Genomic DNA, 13,119 nt, shown 5'->3' with positions numbered 1-13,119 from the left:
CATTACACAATATGTTCAGAAAAGAATGTGACACCTGAGTGGTCCACTTACTATCACTTGGTACTCCCCTCTGCAATTTGATTGTAAATGGACAAATGCTGTTATCCCGGACAGATACTCCTGTGATTAGGTTATGGTATATGGCACATGCAAAGTGACCCAGGGTTCAGACCCCTCAGGGATGAGCATCAGAGTTTAAAGCCAGGCAAACATGTGGCTTACCTGGTGTGTGTCCTTTTTCTCAAGGATCTCAATCCCATGATGACTTGGGTTCAATACCTGAAAACAGTTGCGTGCTGTTTTTTGTGCAGTTTTACAGTTGTTTGAAGCAGGAGGTGCAGGATGTTTGGTACTCGTTACCCTGCCATGGTTGAAGCAGAAGCGCAACGACACTTTTCTGCTTTAAACAAGCAAAAAATGGTAGACTCAAGTCAGCCATCAAGTTGGTCACTAACATGTACCTGGTTCTAGTATTTCTGACTGAACAATAGAAATATTGAGTTCTTACATAAGACTGGAGAAAATGAAAATTACTGAGTAAAGCAAACATCATTCTGGGTAAACTATATGCAAGTGTTCTTTGCATGACTAACCGAGTTATGCGTATATTCAGAAGTGATTTCAGTTTTAAAATCATGATACCTCCTCAATCTAATCAGTATATCAGAGATACCCTGGTAATCACAGGTAACTAGTGTCAGATTTTCAGTCCTGCTCTTCTTCCTGAACAGGCTCTTCTAATGCAAACTCTTCTGTTCTGAGCTGTGTTGCCCTGTTTTCGAGTTCCACCTGGCTTTGCTCCATCTGTCGGGTCACTGCCCCTGTCATATAAGTTATCAAATCTCTCAGTTTCCCTGTAAACTTATATATGAGTCCTGTCATTAGGATCTATGTTCTATTCACTCAAACCTCCAAAGCCTGCTGCTTATATTCCTGTCTTAATTATTTTTCCCCTTTGATCTCTGTTTCTTTTTTCTTTGCATCAGTGTCAAAACCTCTCTGTATGACAAGGAGGAGAGAATTTCTTCTCTCTGAAAATGGGAGATGTTATGTATTGTGCCCATTGTGGAAACACAATCTATAAAATTATCCTCCAAAAAGCCCATACACATTTACTGCACACCTGAATCAAAGGGAAAAAAAATACCATTTGGTAAATGTGTTCCATTTAAGATAAAGTCTATTAGTTGAATTGTCTTTTTAATACATTTCCTTAAGAAACTCAAACAGATTCTCTGAGGATACATTGGCGGAATTATTTCATTGTCTTTTTCCAACTTCTGCAACTGGAAACAAGCTTATGTAGAAAGATATGAATGCTAATTTACACCTCTCTGATATACTCGTGGCATCTACAAAACATTTTTTTTCTAGAAGTGCCTGTGTAAGTGAGAATGGGTCATGTCATGAGAGTGGACTTCTGGTGTACTAGAAATACATCTCTGACAAGATTTTTAAGTTTCAGAGGCTGTCAGAGGAAAATCTTTGGGGTTATTAGTTGTTCGTATTCTGACAGTAAAAAAATGTTCTCTCGAGACTCAAAAAAGTCAATGTGAACCTGACACCACAGGGCTAGATTTTTCCTTCAACAGCCTGTCCTCTATGAGAAGTCAATCCTTAAGATTCAGGAAGGGAATTGTGAAGAGTTGTGATTACATATACCGTGGTATTCCTCCTACAATAAGAAAACTCATTTTTCTTTCTTTTTTAATTTCTTTTGGCACTTTTAGGATTTAATAAATGATGATGTAATAATAGCTTTATGATACAGATTTAGAAGAGTGTTGTGATTTCTAATTTTGCTCTTACGTGAGGATGTTGATTTAATGTTTTTGTTTAATTATAATCCAATTACACAAATTTAAGATGCTCTATGAGTTCAAAACAAGGACAAAAAGTCACCAACCCATAGGCAAGTGAAATAATTTTTCCCAATTCATAGCAGCATTATAAAATGAAATATTCTGTGTGCATTACCTTAGACCTTCACCACCACCATCAAGTGAAACATGTTCACTTTGCACATCTGAAAAAAAGTTTATGTCTGAGAGAGTTCAATAAGAAGGGGTGCCTTGCCTTAGCATTTAACGGTGAGCTGATGGGGCTCAGAGAGAGAAGAGAAAGTGCCATGGGGCACCAAGTCAACAAGGTCCAGGCACATGTGGAGGGAGGGAAGGAGGGTAGAAATTCCTGGAATTCTAAGTCCATAGAAAGGCAATATTGACTCTCTATCTGGGGGAAGGGGAACTAGCACATAAGAAACAATCTGCTTTCTAACAGTATCAGAGTACATGCCCTGGGAGGCAGGGTAAACTAACATTGTTTCTCCCATTGAGAGAAATCTTCTTTACCTTCTCCTGATTCCTAACATACTTTCACAGAATTGCACCTGCAAAAAAAACACAAAAAATAAAAACTCCCTTTGCAGCTAAAGAGGCAAGTGGGGCAGGTAGGAATGTCCAGCCCAAGCTCTGCTCATGCAGCTGTGTACCTCAGCACCAGACTACCTCCTTCTGAAGGAGAAGATGGCTACAAGTTTATACTGAGCTACCACATGGAACAGCAGAGGCCTGCCCTGTCCTCTCCCTCTTCTGGCACCTTCCTCCCTCTTACTCTTCCTTCTGTCTTTCCTCCTCCCTTCCCCTCCCACCCACCCCCACTGTCTCCTTCGTCAATGCCCTTTCCTTCCCTCTCCTTCCTCTGAATGCTAAAGACCTATTGTGGATATGCCAAGGAGATGAACTCTACTTCATTAATGAATCAAAGCAAAAGAATAATGAAAAATGGGGCTTGTGAGGAAGGGAATGATGAGGGGGAAATTGATGGGGTGTATTAACATCCAAATCTGGAGATTTTAAATGGATCAGAGGATTGTGAGCAAACTACAATCATGATGAAGACAACGTTTGAGAAATATTTTTCTGGCAAATGTGTAGAGTGAACCAGACCAAGCTGAGTCTACAGAGACTCATTTTAGTTTCCCTTAAACAAGTGAATTATAAGAAAATATTTGTGAGGAAGGGAAGAGCAATTGGACTACTCTGGACCAAATGGTCTTGAACCAGCAAAGACTGAGCAAAATCAAGTGAGGATCAATGGGACATGCTTATAAAGAAATCGAATGAAATAACTGAATTCTGATTAACAGAACTTACTTTTTTTATATTCTATTACTGGGATTTAGTTATTTAGGAACAACTCTCCACTTGTGCAGTTGAACATATATGAAAACCAAAAAAAAAAAAAAAAAGCATAACATTGCAGAATACTGGATAGATGTGTTTCTAACATGTAGTAATAGAACATTTCCACTGAATGTAGTGTGTGTGTGAACTAGAAGGAGTGATTTATTTCCTCCTAATCACAAAGATCCTGAACAAGATTGACAGGTTAGCAAGGTAAAGGAGAAATTCAGCATAGGCAGTCCCTACTTTTAATTATGATTTCTTCCTACAATAAAAATTCAAATTTTAAAAGCAAAGTGAAAATTTTAGATCTCATAGGTAGAGATCTATCCCTAACAAATTTTAAAATTATAATAGAATTTCAAGACTCAGTTTTGTAGTATATTTCCAGCATTTTGAACATATTCTTTAATTTTATTCTTTTCCCTTATAATTGAGCATACAATTAGCTGAATACTCAACTGACGCTAAAAATTGACCATTTTTTGCATAGCCAATTATTTCAATCTTCGCCTCAAGTTTTGAAGTTTATAAGATCTACATTTGTTACTTTTTGGATTTATCACTCCATTTCTTTCTAAATGAAAAAGGGCAAATGCAATAAAATATTCAAATGATGAAGAGCAAAACTGGCAGCACTAACAAAACAGAACTGCTGGCTGTCAGGCATTGCCAAAGGTAGCTCAAAATTCTTGTTTTTCACATAATGCATGAAGTTTAAATTCAAAGTACTATTAGAAAGGGTTTATGAATATCAATGCATAATAAAACAAAGCACAATGAGGGTTTATAAAAAGTAAACCTATAAAATATTCAAGGTCCACCTGTAGTTTTTAAAACAACCCTTCCAATGAAGCCTATAGACTATCTCCATGAAAGGGGATGAGATTAGTTTATGAAGAAATTAAAAATAAAGAGAATTAGAAATATATTCTTCTAAACATAGAAATTAAGGTTATTTTGACTTGCCAATGCATATATATAAATATACACACATATACATAGACCTATACGTATATACACATATACATAGATAGTGTTTCAGAAGTAACAGAAAAAATGGAGAAGACGCTTATCTGGAGTTAATCTTGACTATGAACAAGAATTAGTCCATGATGTAAAAGTGATAAGATTTGTGGAACAGTGACTGCACCATCTTGGATTGTCTTATAGGAGATGAAGACATACAAGGAATTGTCAGATAAGTGTAAAAGATTATAAAAATGCAAAGTTTCAATGGTTCAATGAACAATGTCTGAGCTACACTTTTCAGACCTCTCCTACAGTCTTTACTTTTCCTTTTTCCATAACAAAATATTTTTAAATCATCAATTACCAACCTTACACCAAAAAGTTTTCAATATATAACTACAATCACAAATACACATTTGAGATCCAGCCTTCCATCTTAACTGCTTTCTGCATTACTTTAGTGTATTGACAAGTGCATGAAATGTTGAAATTAGAAATAACAAAATTCAAATCCCAGCTCTGCAATATGCTAGGTGTACAACCCTGGGCTACTAGGTTAAATTCTCTCTAAATTTAAAGTTTTTTTAAATCTGGGAATGGGGACAATATGTATGCTTAAAATGTCATATAAGGATTAATGAAATCATATATGAAAAACAACTATGATAGTACCTAGGACATGATATTCATTCATTTATTCACTAAATATATATCTATTGAGCGATGACCATACACCAAATTCTGTGTAGGCAGTAAGAGTACAATGGTAAACAGGACAGGCACAGTCTCTGCCTTCATAGAGCTTAGAGACTTAGAAGTGAGACAGACAGGAAGAAAGGAAATCAACAGTATATTAATGGGATGGGAGAATTATGGCTGTGATGAGAGCACATAGAAGTGTACGGTCTTGGGGAATTAAAGTAGACTTCCACGGGGAGTGAAGTCCAAACTAAGACTTAACTGGAACGAGCCTAATGAAGCACAGAGGGAAGGTCAGGGTAGGAGGGAAATTCTAAGCAGAGAAGACTATATGAAGGCAAAAGGGCTACATTCCATCTTTGAAGAATTTTTAAAGTTTAGTTCTAGGGTAAACTGAGTGCAAAGTAGAGAGTGGCAAGAGCTGAAGCTATAGGGGTAAGCAAGAGCCCTGTCATGCAGGGCTTTGACAAGGAACGTGTACTTTATGTTGGAGATCATGGACAGCCAAGTGCATGTTTTGAGCAGGGATAACATGATTATACTTATATCTCTAAAAGATCAGTATGGATGGACTGGATTGAAGGTGAACTCTGCTGAAAGCAGGGAGACCAGCTAAGCTGAAGTGTAGGCTGATTCACAAGGATCGTCATTCACTGACAATTTGGAAGTGACAACTCAGTTCCCAAGGATGGGTGGTATGGGGGAGAGGAGAACTGGTCTATACATTCCACAGGTTTCTTGGATATCTGGTAGAGCTCCCTAAATGATTTTCTGTACCAACTGAGGAAAAACCACTCTCAGATTATGAGTTCTACAAAGTTGAGTCAGAGAACCACATTTCACTGGCCATTTTCACATGGCATAGCTACAGAAACTAATTTCCCCTCCTGTTTTTTAAGCTATATCTTATCTAATCATCAAGTTCCTCTGAATCTAACATAGATAAATCCTACAGGTACCTGAATGCCATAACAAAATGCCTGGCTCCCTCCTCTTTACATTCTCCCAGTTCTCCTAAATTGATTAAGACTTTGAAATTGCCTGGAATATATGAAAATAACTTCACTTCAACCAGCTAAATTTCCTTATATTGCTTCTAGAACGCTCAGTATGCCTAGTTTCCTTACCAATTTATCAGTCGGTAACAGTAATGTATATGCTAGAGGAAAAGTGGATGGAGAGAACTAGATGAGTGCTAGTGTTATCTAAGATAGATAATAGGATTAGGTAATAGACTGGACATTGGGATGAGAGAAAGTAGAATGAATAAAAAGAATATACCTAAAGTAATACCATTGTCTAAAGCCATAAGAAATACTTTGTACTCGTGCACATTATAGTCATGTGGGATGAGAGAAAGTAGAATGAATAAAAAGAATATACCTAAAGTAATACCATTGTCTAAAGCCCTAAGAAATACTTTGTACTCGTGCACATTATAGTCATGTACCCATATGAGTTAGGGACCTTCCCTCTAATCATGTCACATGTGTCTTAGTCTGTTTTATGCTGCTATAACAGTATACCAGAGACTGGGCATTTTATTTATACTAAACAGAAGTTCATTGGCTCACAGCTCTGGAGGCTGGAATGTCCAAGATCAAGGGGTGGCATCTTGTGAGGGTCTTCTTGCCATGTCATTCCATGATGGAAGGTAGAGGGCAAAGAGAGAGCAAGAGAGAGAGAGAACGGGGCCGAACCCATCCTTTCACAAGGAACCCACTCCCACTCTACAGCACTAATCCATTCCAGGGCCTAATCACTTTTCATTAGGTCTCACTTCCCAACACTACTGTATTGGGGATTAAGTTTCCAACACTGCTTCTTGGGAACACATTCAAACAAACCATAGCAACCATATCCCTTATATCTAACCTATTTCTATTCATGGTTTTTAAGAAACCGTCATTTCAGAAATGAGGCCCTCTCTGATCCTTCTCTTTCTCCTTTTTCCTGGATATTCATTAGTTTTTCAAGGTCATCATTAAGCCACACTTATATTAATAGTATAATTTTATAATTAGTCCTCCTGGTCCAGTTGAGTTGGATGAAAATCTGAAGAAATATATATATCAAATAAAGACCCTCTCACTTTCATAGAGATCTCGTAGATGATTTTCTTGAAGCACAGAAAAGTTCAGTGAATTATCTAACATCACACAGCCACTAAGTTGCAAAATGGAAATTATAACCAAGGAAATTTCTCTGACAACACAATACTTTTTCTACCACCCCCAACCTATATATTATTCTGCGTTCAGATTTATCTTCTCCAAATGCTAATTTCAACTCCTCAAAAGCTGTCAGCAGCTCTCTTTTGTCTGAAAATGCAACCCAAATCCTCTGTCATTCAAAGATCTCAAATATCTGGCCTTACCTTCCCTGCTATTATTTTCCACAATAGCTCAACAACAATCTCCATGCACCTCACTCCAGTATCTTTATCTCCTGCACACACCACAGTTACTATAGGCTGTAAACCTTTGCTTATGATGCTCACTACACTTAAATTACCATTTCTCATACTCACCCCAAATTTATCCATTTCTCTCAAGCCAATTGAAGCTCATTTTATTTTCTCTAAAACAACATACTTTTGCTTGCCCAACAATTGAATTCTTGTTTATATCATACATTTGGACAAAATAGTATTGTACCTTGCTAAATAAGTATTTGGAGTAAATAAGTTGTCTCTTCTAAATTATTTTCAAAATGCTTGAGAAAGCTAATAACCATATCCTGAATTTCTTTAGTGTTCCCTTTAAAAAAACAATACAGTGCTAATTCTATATTAATCACTCAGTGAATACCTGTTAAATGAATGAAGTCCATTTTCAATGATCTTATTAGAAATAAGAGCAATCTATTTCAAGAGCAAATTTTTGCTTTTACTTGGATGTCAGCTCTGTCCTCTCTACTGCCATTGATGACAGCAAATTTTCATTGAGAGAAGAGAGAACTTTTATTCTAAAAATTTAAAGGAAATCCCTGTTTCAACTAATATTATGTTTTGTACCATTTCAAAGCAAACTAGCATCTCAAACCACCTTTTATACTCAGAAAACTTTGAATTCTAGAATTCAGATTTGGCTCCATTAACTTGTTTACTAACACCAAGAAACACCCTTGTAACAAACATTTACATAATTTAAATTAAATTTGGGAAGTCGGTTACTACTTTGCTCAGCTTAATTTAATTTTAGAATTCATAAACATTTATAAGATATAGGTTCATCACTTGAGTCTGTAGTTTTCTATTAAAAATTGAATACTGAGGGACGGCCCTGTGGCTCACTCGGGAGAGTGCAGCACTGGTAGCGCTGAGGCTGCGGGTTCAGATCCTATATAGGGATGGCTGGTGCGCTCACTGGCTGAGCATGGTGCAGACCACACCGTGCCCGGGGTTGCGATCCCCTTTCCAGTCAGAAAAAAAAAAAAAAAAAGTTGAATACTGAGTACTTATTTAATACTGTATCAAAACTATGTTTTAACTCAAAAAATATATTCAATTTATATAGTTTCACCTTGCCTGACTTTTCTACAGATATAATCCATCACAAATCTGTGAACAATTTTTAAAAAAAAAAAAAAAAAAAAAAAAATTGAATACTGAGTACTTATTTAATACTGTATCAAAACTATGTTTTAATTCAAAAAATATATTCAATTTATATAGTTTCACCTTGCCTGACTTTTCTACAGACATAATCCATCACAAATCTGTGAACAATTTTTGGGCCAAGCCCGTGGCGCACTCGGGAGAGTGCGGCGCTGGGAGCGCAGCAGCGCTCTCGCCGCAGGTTCGGATCCTATATAGGGATAACTGGTTCGCTCACAGCGCTCACTGGCTGAGCGCAGTGCAGCCAGTCTCAAATAGGACAAAAAAAACAAAAACAAAAACAAAAAAAACCAAATATGTGAACAATTTTAGAGAGTACTAGAAGGAAATATTAGTAATCACATAGTTCTAAACATGATTTTACAGATAAGGGAATTTGACATGAATCAATCTTGTCCAAAAAATTCGGGTAAGGCAACACAATTCAAAACTATTGCCTTATTACCATTTTTCTTACTGCTTCCTGACTGGCTAAATAAAATTATTAATTTATTTGTGAGATACTTTCTACCTTTTTAATCACGTCAGGACTCTACCTCAAGGTATTCCAAAAGCCAATAGTGCCACCAGTAATCCTGCAGTATTATTTGAGAGAATGTAAGATCAAAAAATAGCCCCAGAAAATATATAAAAGAAAACAGTTCGAAGGCAGTGAAAATCAGTGAGCAGAAATTCCCTGGGAATTTATATACTCCACCCACATAATCAAAGAAACAAACATAAACACATTTTCCCCCACAATATGTTGTTATTTTCTCCTTACCTTATTAGTTAGTTAAACTCATTTGGTATCAGCTATATTTTCACCCATTTCTCCTCCTTTTCTACTATTCAACTTCGTTATCCTTTATTATCCAGTGAAAATCCTAATAACTCTACAACATATCCCCTGTGATGTTGTGAGATTCAAATGGCTAATAATTAATAGATACAAAACTTTTTGGAAAAGCTAAAAGCTCATTAGAGCTGTAAGATATTGCTGTTATTATGCCTCTCTTAAACAGTAATCACTTGTAACCTAGAAAAAAATTGTTTATATGTTTTACAAGTCAGAGATTATTCTAGGAATACTGGGAATTATGGAAGAAAAATTAAATTAGAATATGTGTTCAACTACAGCAAAGATAGCAAAGAGATAAAAATTACTGGACATTACAGAAAAAAAGTCAGTATTCAAGTTAATAAATAAGTGGGGTGGCCCAGCAGGCTGTCTGGCTCAGCTGCTGCTATCCCAGGTCCAGCCTTGTTTTCATTTCTCTTTTTCTCAGTGCCATCTGAATTGACCTACCCACACTGGCTATCCCAGGAGCATTCTCTTCTGGTCTTCAGTTTCTTAAGAACTGAAAACCTTTCTCTTCTCCAACTTACATTTTGTGTTACCGTAGATAAATAGATCTCTCCACTCAGAGCCATTTGATTTCCCCTAGGGAAAAGACAGCTCTTTTTTACCCACTGTGAGGAGCCAATAACATTTTTAAAAGAGTCTCAGTGTGGTTATATTAAGGAGGTCACTCATTGGCATAACAAGGGTAAGACTCACCACCTAAGTGCAAATGTATGTATGTTTGTATGATGTAGTATACAAGTCACAATTTATACGGAATAAGCTAGAACCAATTGTCTTTCCCAAAATATTTTCCAGATTAAAGTCCTGGATTAATGTTCAAAGAAAAAATAAATAAACTGTTTAATGATTCTTAGTGTCTCAAGCCACCTCTTTAGTGGGATGCTCACCCTGAAGCCGTGTTCTTGATAGAAGTTATCTATCTATCTGTCTTATAGGAGTCTGTTCTAAAGCTGGTACTCAATGAACATATTTTTGTGTGTGGTTATTTTCATCCATTCTAAGAAACAGGATGAGGAAATAAGCACTTTGATGTGCAGGTGTGAAATGTAAATTTATAGGCTTTAAAGATTTGGATTGTCAAAATTGTGTAAGATAGCGAATGTCACTAAGCTATTAAAATATTGAATTCTGTTCTTATGAAGAAATACTAGACACTGAACAAAGAACAAATGAATACTAGATTTAGATATTTTTAAAGACAGTTCCCGCTCACTGGCTGAGCGAGGCGCGGGAGCAACACCGAGGTTTGCGATCCCGTTGCCGGTCCCCGGTCCGGTACGGGGGCTACACTGAGGGTTGCGATCCGTTGCCGGACACGGAAAAAAAAAGACAAAAAAGACAAAAAAATAAAATAAAATAAAATAAAATAAAATATTGAATTCTGTTCTTATGAAGAAATACTAGACACTGAACAAAGAACAAATGAATACTAGATTTAGATATTTTTAAAGACAAATATAGCCAGAACCCCCCAAAATCTGGTAACAATGAATTGAGCTTAATTTGGATGCAAAAATATAAATTTAGAAACAGAATCAAACATTTGTGACATCTTATTTCTTTCGCAGTTTTACTAATTGAACAAATTGTAATGATTCCCAAGAATCTTTCCAAATATGAATAATTTGAATATCACAGGCCTATTTTGTAAAAGAAAAAAAAATCCATTAAAACCCAACATTTTCTTTGTACTGGACATAGAATTACTATATTCATGGGTATCTCTATTTGGAACTCTGTGTTATTCACTGTGATTTCTTAAATTTGTTTTTCTAGATAAGGCCTAGAAATATTGATTATTTCTCACTAGCTTTCTAGCTTTGTGAATTTTAATAATTATGAAGAAGTAGTAGTGACTGCTATTAGCTCTGGCAAGTCAGATGAAGAAAAAGTATACTCACACACAGAGAACAAAGTTCCAATTATAACATATGATCCAGACAACACAATAACTATTATTTTTAAAAAGAAAGATGATTAAACTAATGACAACATTTTTCTCTATTCACTATCTTGCCCAGTATAAATAAAGATGACATGAAATAAGATAAAAGATATATAATATCTATCTTTTCCCTCTAAACTCAATTATTGTCTTTAAACAAGTTAAATTTGGTTTCTTCCCTTTTTGTCTTAAAGATGAATACTTTACTATGTCTCATTTATGCTTTGAGCGTCAGAAACTACTTTCATTACATAGCCAAAATAGTACCATTTTGTAACTCTGATAATCTAATTATAACAGTTCTCTGCTACTCCACAAAACCAAAATTCCTATTATGTTCTTGTGGTTTCCTTCTGTAATGTTCCATTCCAGCTGTGAAACTAAAAATTATTGCTTCTCTGCACATTTTCAAGAAGTTATACAAAATTATCAAAATTATGTTAACATTACAAACATGGCAAAATGTATTCCCTTTCTGAATTTTAAATTCTTAGCACATAAATGATATTTCCCCATAACTCACATAACATTATTCACTTAACAGAAAATCACATTGAGCAATAACATTCTAGGTCACTAACTTAGAACCAGAGAACTTGGAGACATGCAAAGTACACAGGAATATCCAGATTCCAGATTGCAGTTTAACTGCATTGCAGTTAAAGCTCTTACTTTAGATGATTACCTGAGGACAAAGTGGTTACAGATACCTTTGCACCAACACCACCAACGAGTTACTGCACTACCTGACTATACCTTGATCATCAGGATTATTAAGAACATGTTTTCAGATTTTTAATGTCACTTAAATATAATCACATAATTAAATATACAGAGAGAGATACATATAAAGAAATAAAGGAGATAACTTGAGAGTATGAGATATAGGAACAGTCTAGCAGGAGTCTCGTGACCTCAAATTGAGAATCTCTGTTTCAGATTAAGATCTTCGTTTCCCCTCCATTAAAATACTAGCTTCTACATAACACAAACTTCCTCTGTTTGTTCTGGATAAATATCCTGCCTGGTTTGTTCCTCCCACCTCCTGCCTTCTATCCAGTCCGGGTATTAATTTATTCAGGAACTGACATGTCTTTGCTTAACTTTTTGAACATATAGAATACATTCATAACAATTGTTTTAATGTCCTTCTCTGCTAATTCAAACATTTGTGTCTTTTCCAACATTTGGGTCAGTTTCAACTGATCATGTTTGTGCACCCCTTTGCATAGCTGGTAATCTTTGATTAGATGCCAGACATTGTGAAATTTTACTTGTTGGGTGCTGGGTGATTTTGTATTCCCATAAATATTCTTAAGCTTCATCTGAGACACAGTTACATTACATAGAAATGGTTTGATCCTTTCAGGTCTTGCTTTTAAGATTGGTTAAGTAGGACAAGAGAAGTGTTTAGTCAAGGAACAAAATACTCAACTACTGAGGCAAGACACTTCTAAGTACACTATCCAGTACCTTGTAAATCCAGCTGTTTTGGCTGGTGGGAATGGGCACTATATCCTTGGCTTTTTCTGAGTGCGTGGCACAGCCTCTTATCTTTTGGGGGATTCTGTCCTTGACCTTGAGTGGTTTCATCATAAATAGACACTGATCGGCACTCAGCTAGAATATGCAAGGGGGACCCTCTGTAAATCTCAGGTGCTCTCTCCCTCTCTGTCTCACTAAATATTGAATTTAATTGTATTGAAATGAATTAAAGTCTAAGAATCAAGGATAGATAAAACAGGGCCGGCCCGGTGGCACACTGCTACAGTGCGCCGCTTGGAAGCGCGACGGCGCTCCCGCCGAGGGTTCGGATCCCGCATACAGACCGGTTCCCGCTCACTGGCTGAGC

This window comes from Galeopterus variegatus, unplaced genomic scaffold, assembly GCF_000696425.1.
Source record: "Galeopterus variegatus unplaced genomic scaffold, G_variegatus-3.0.2 Scaffold4743, whole genome shotgun sequence".
Taxonomy (NCBI): Eukaryota; Metazoa; Chordata; class Mammalia; order Dermoptera; family Cynocephalidae; genus Galeopterus; species Galeopterus variegatus.
Note: the sequence above shows the minus strand (reverse complement) of the source record.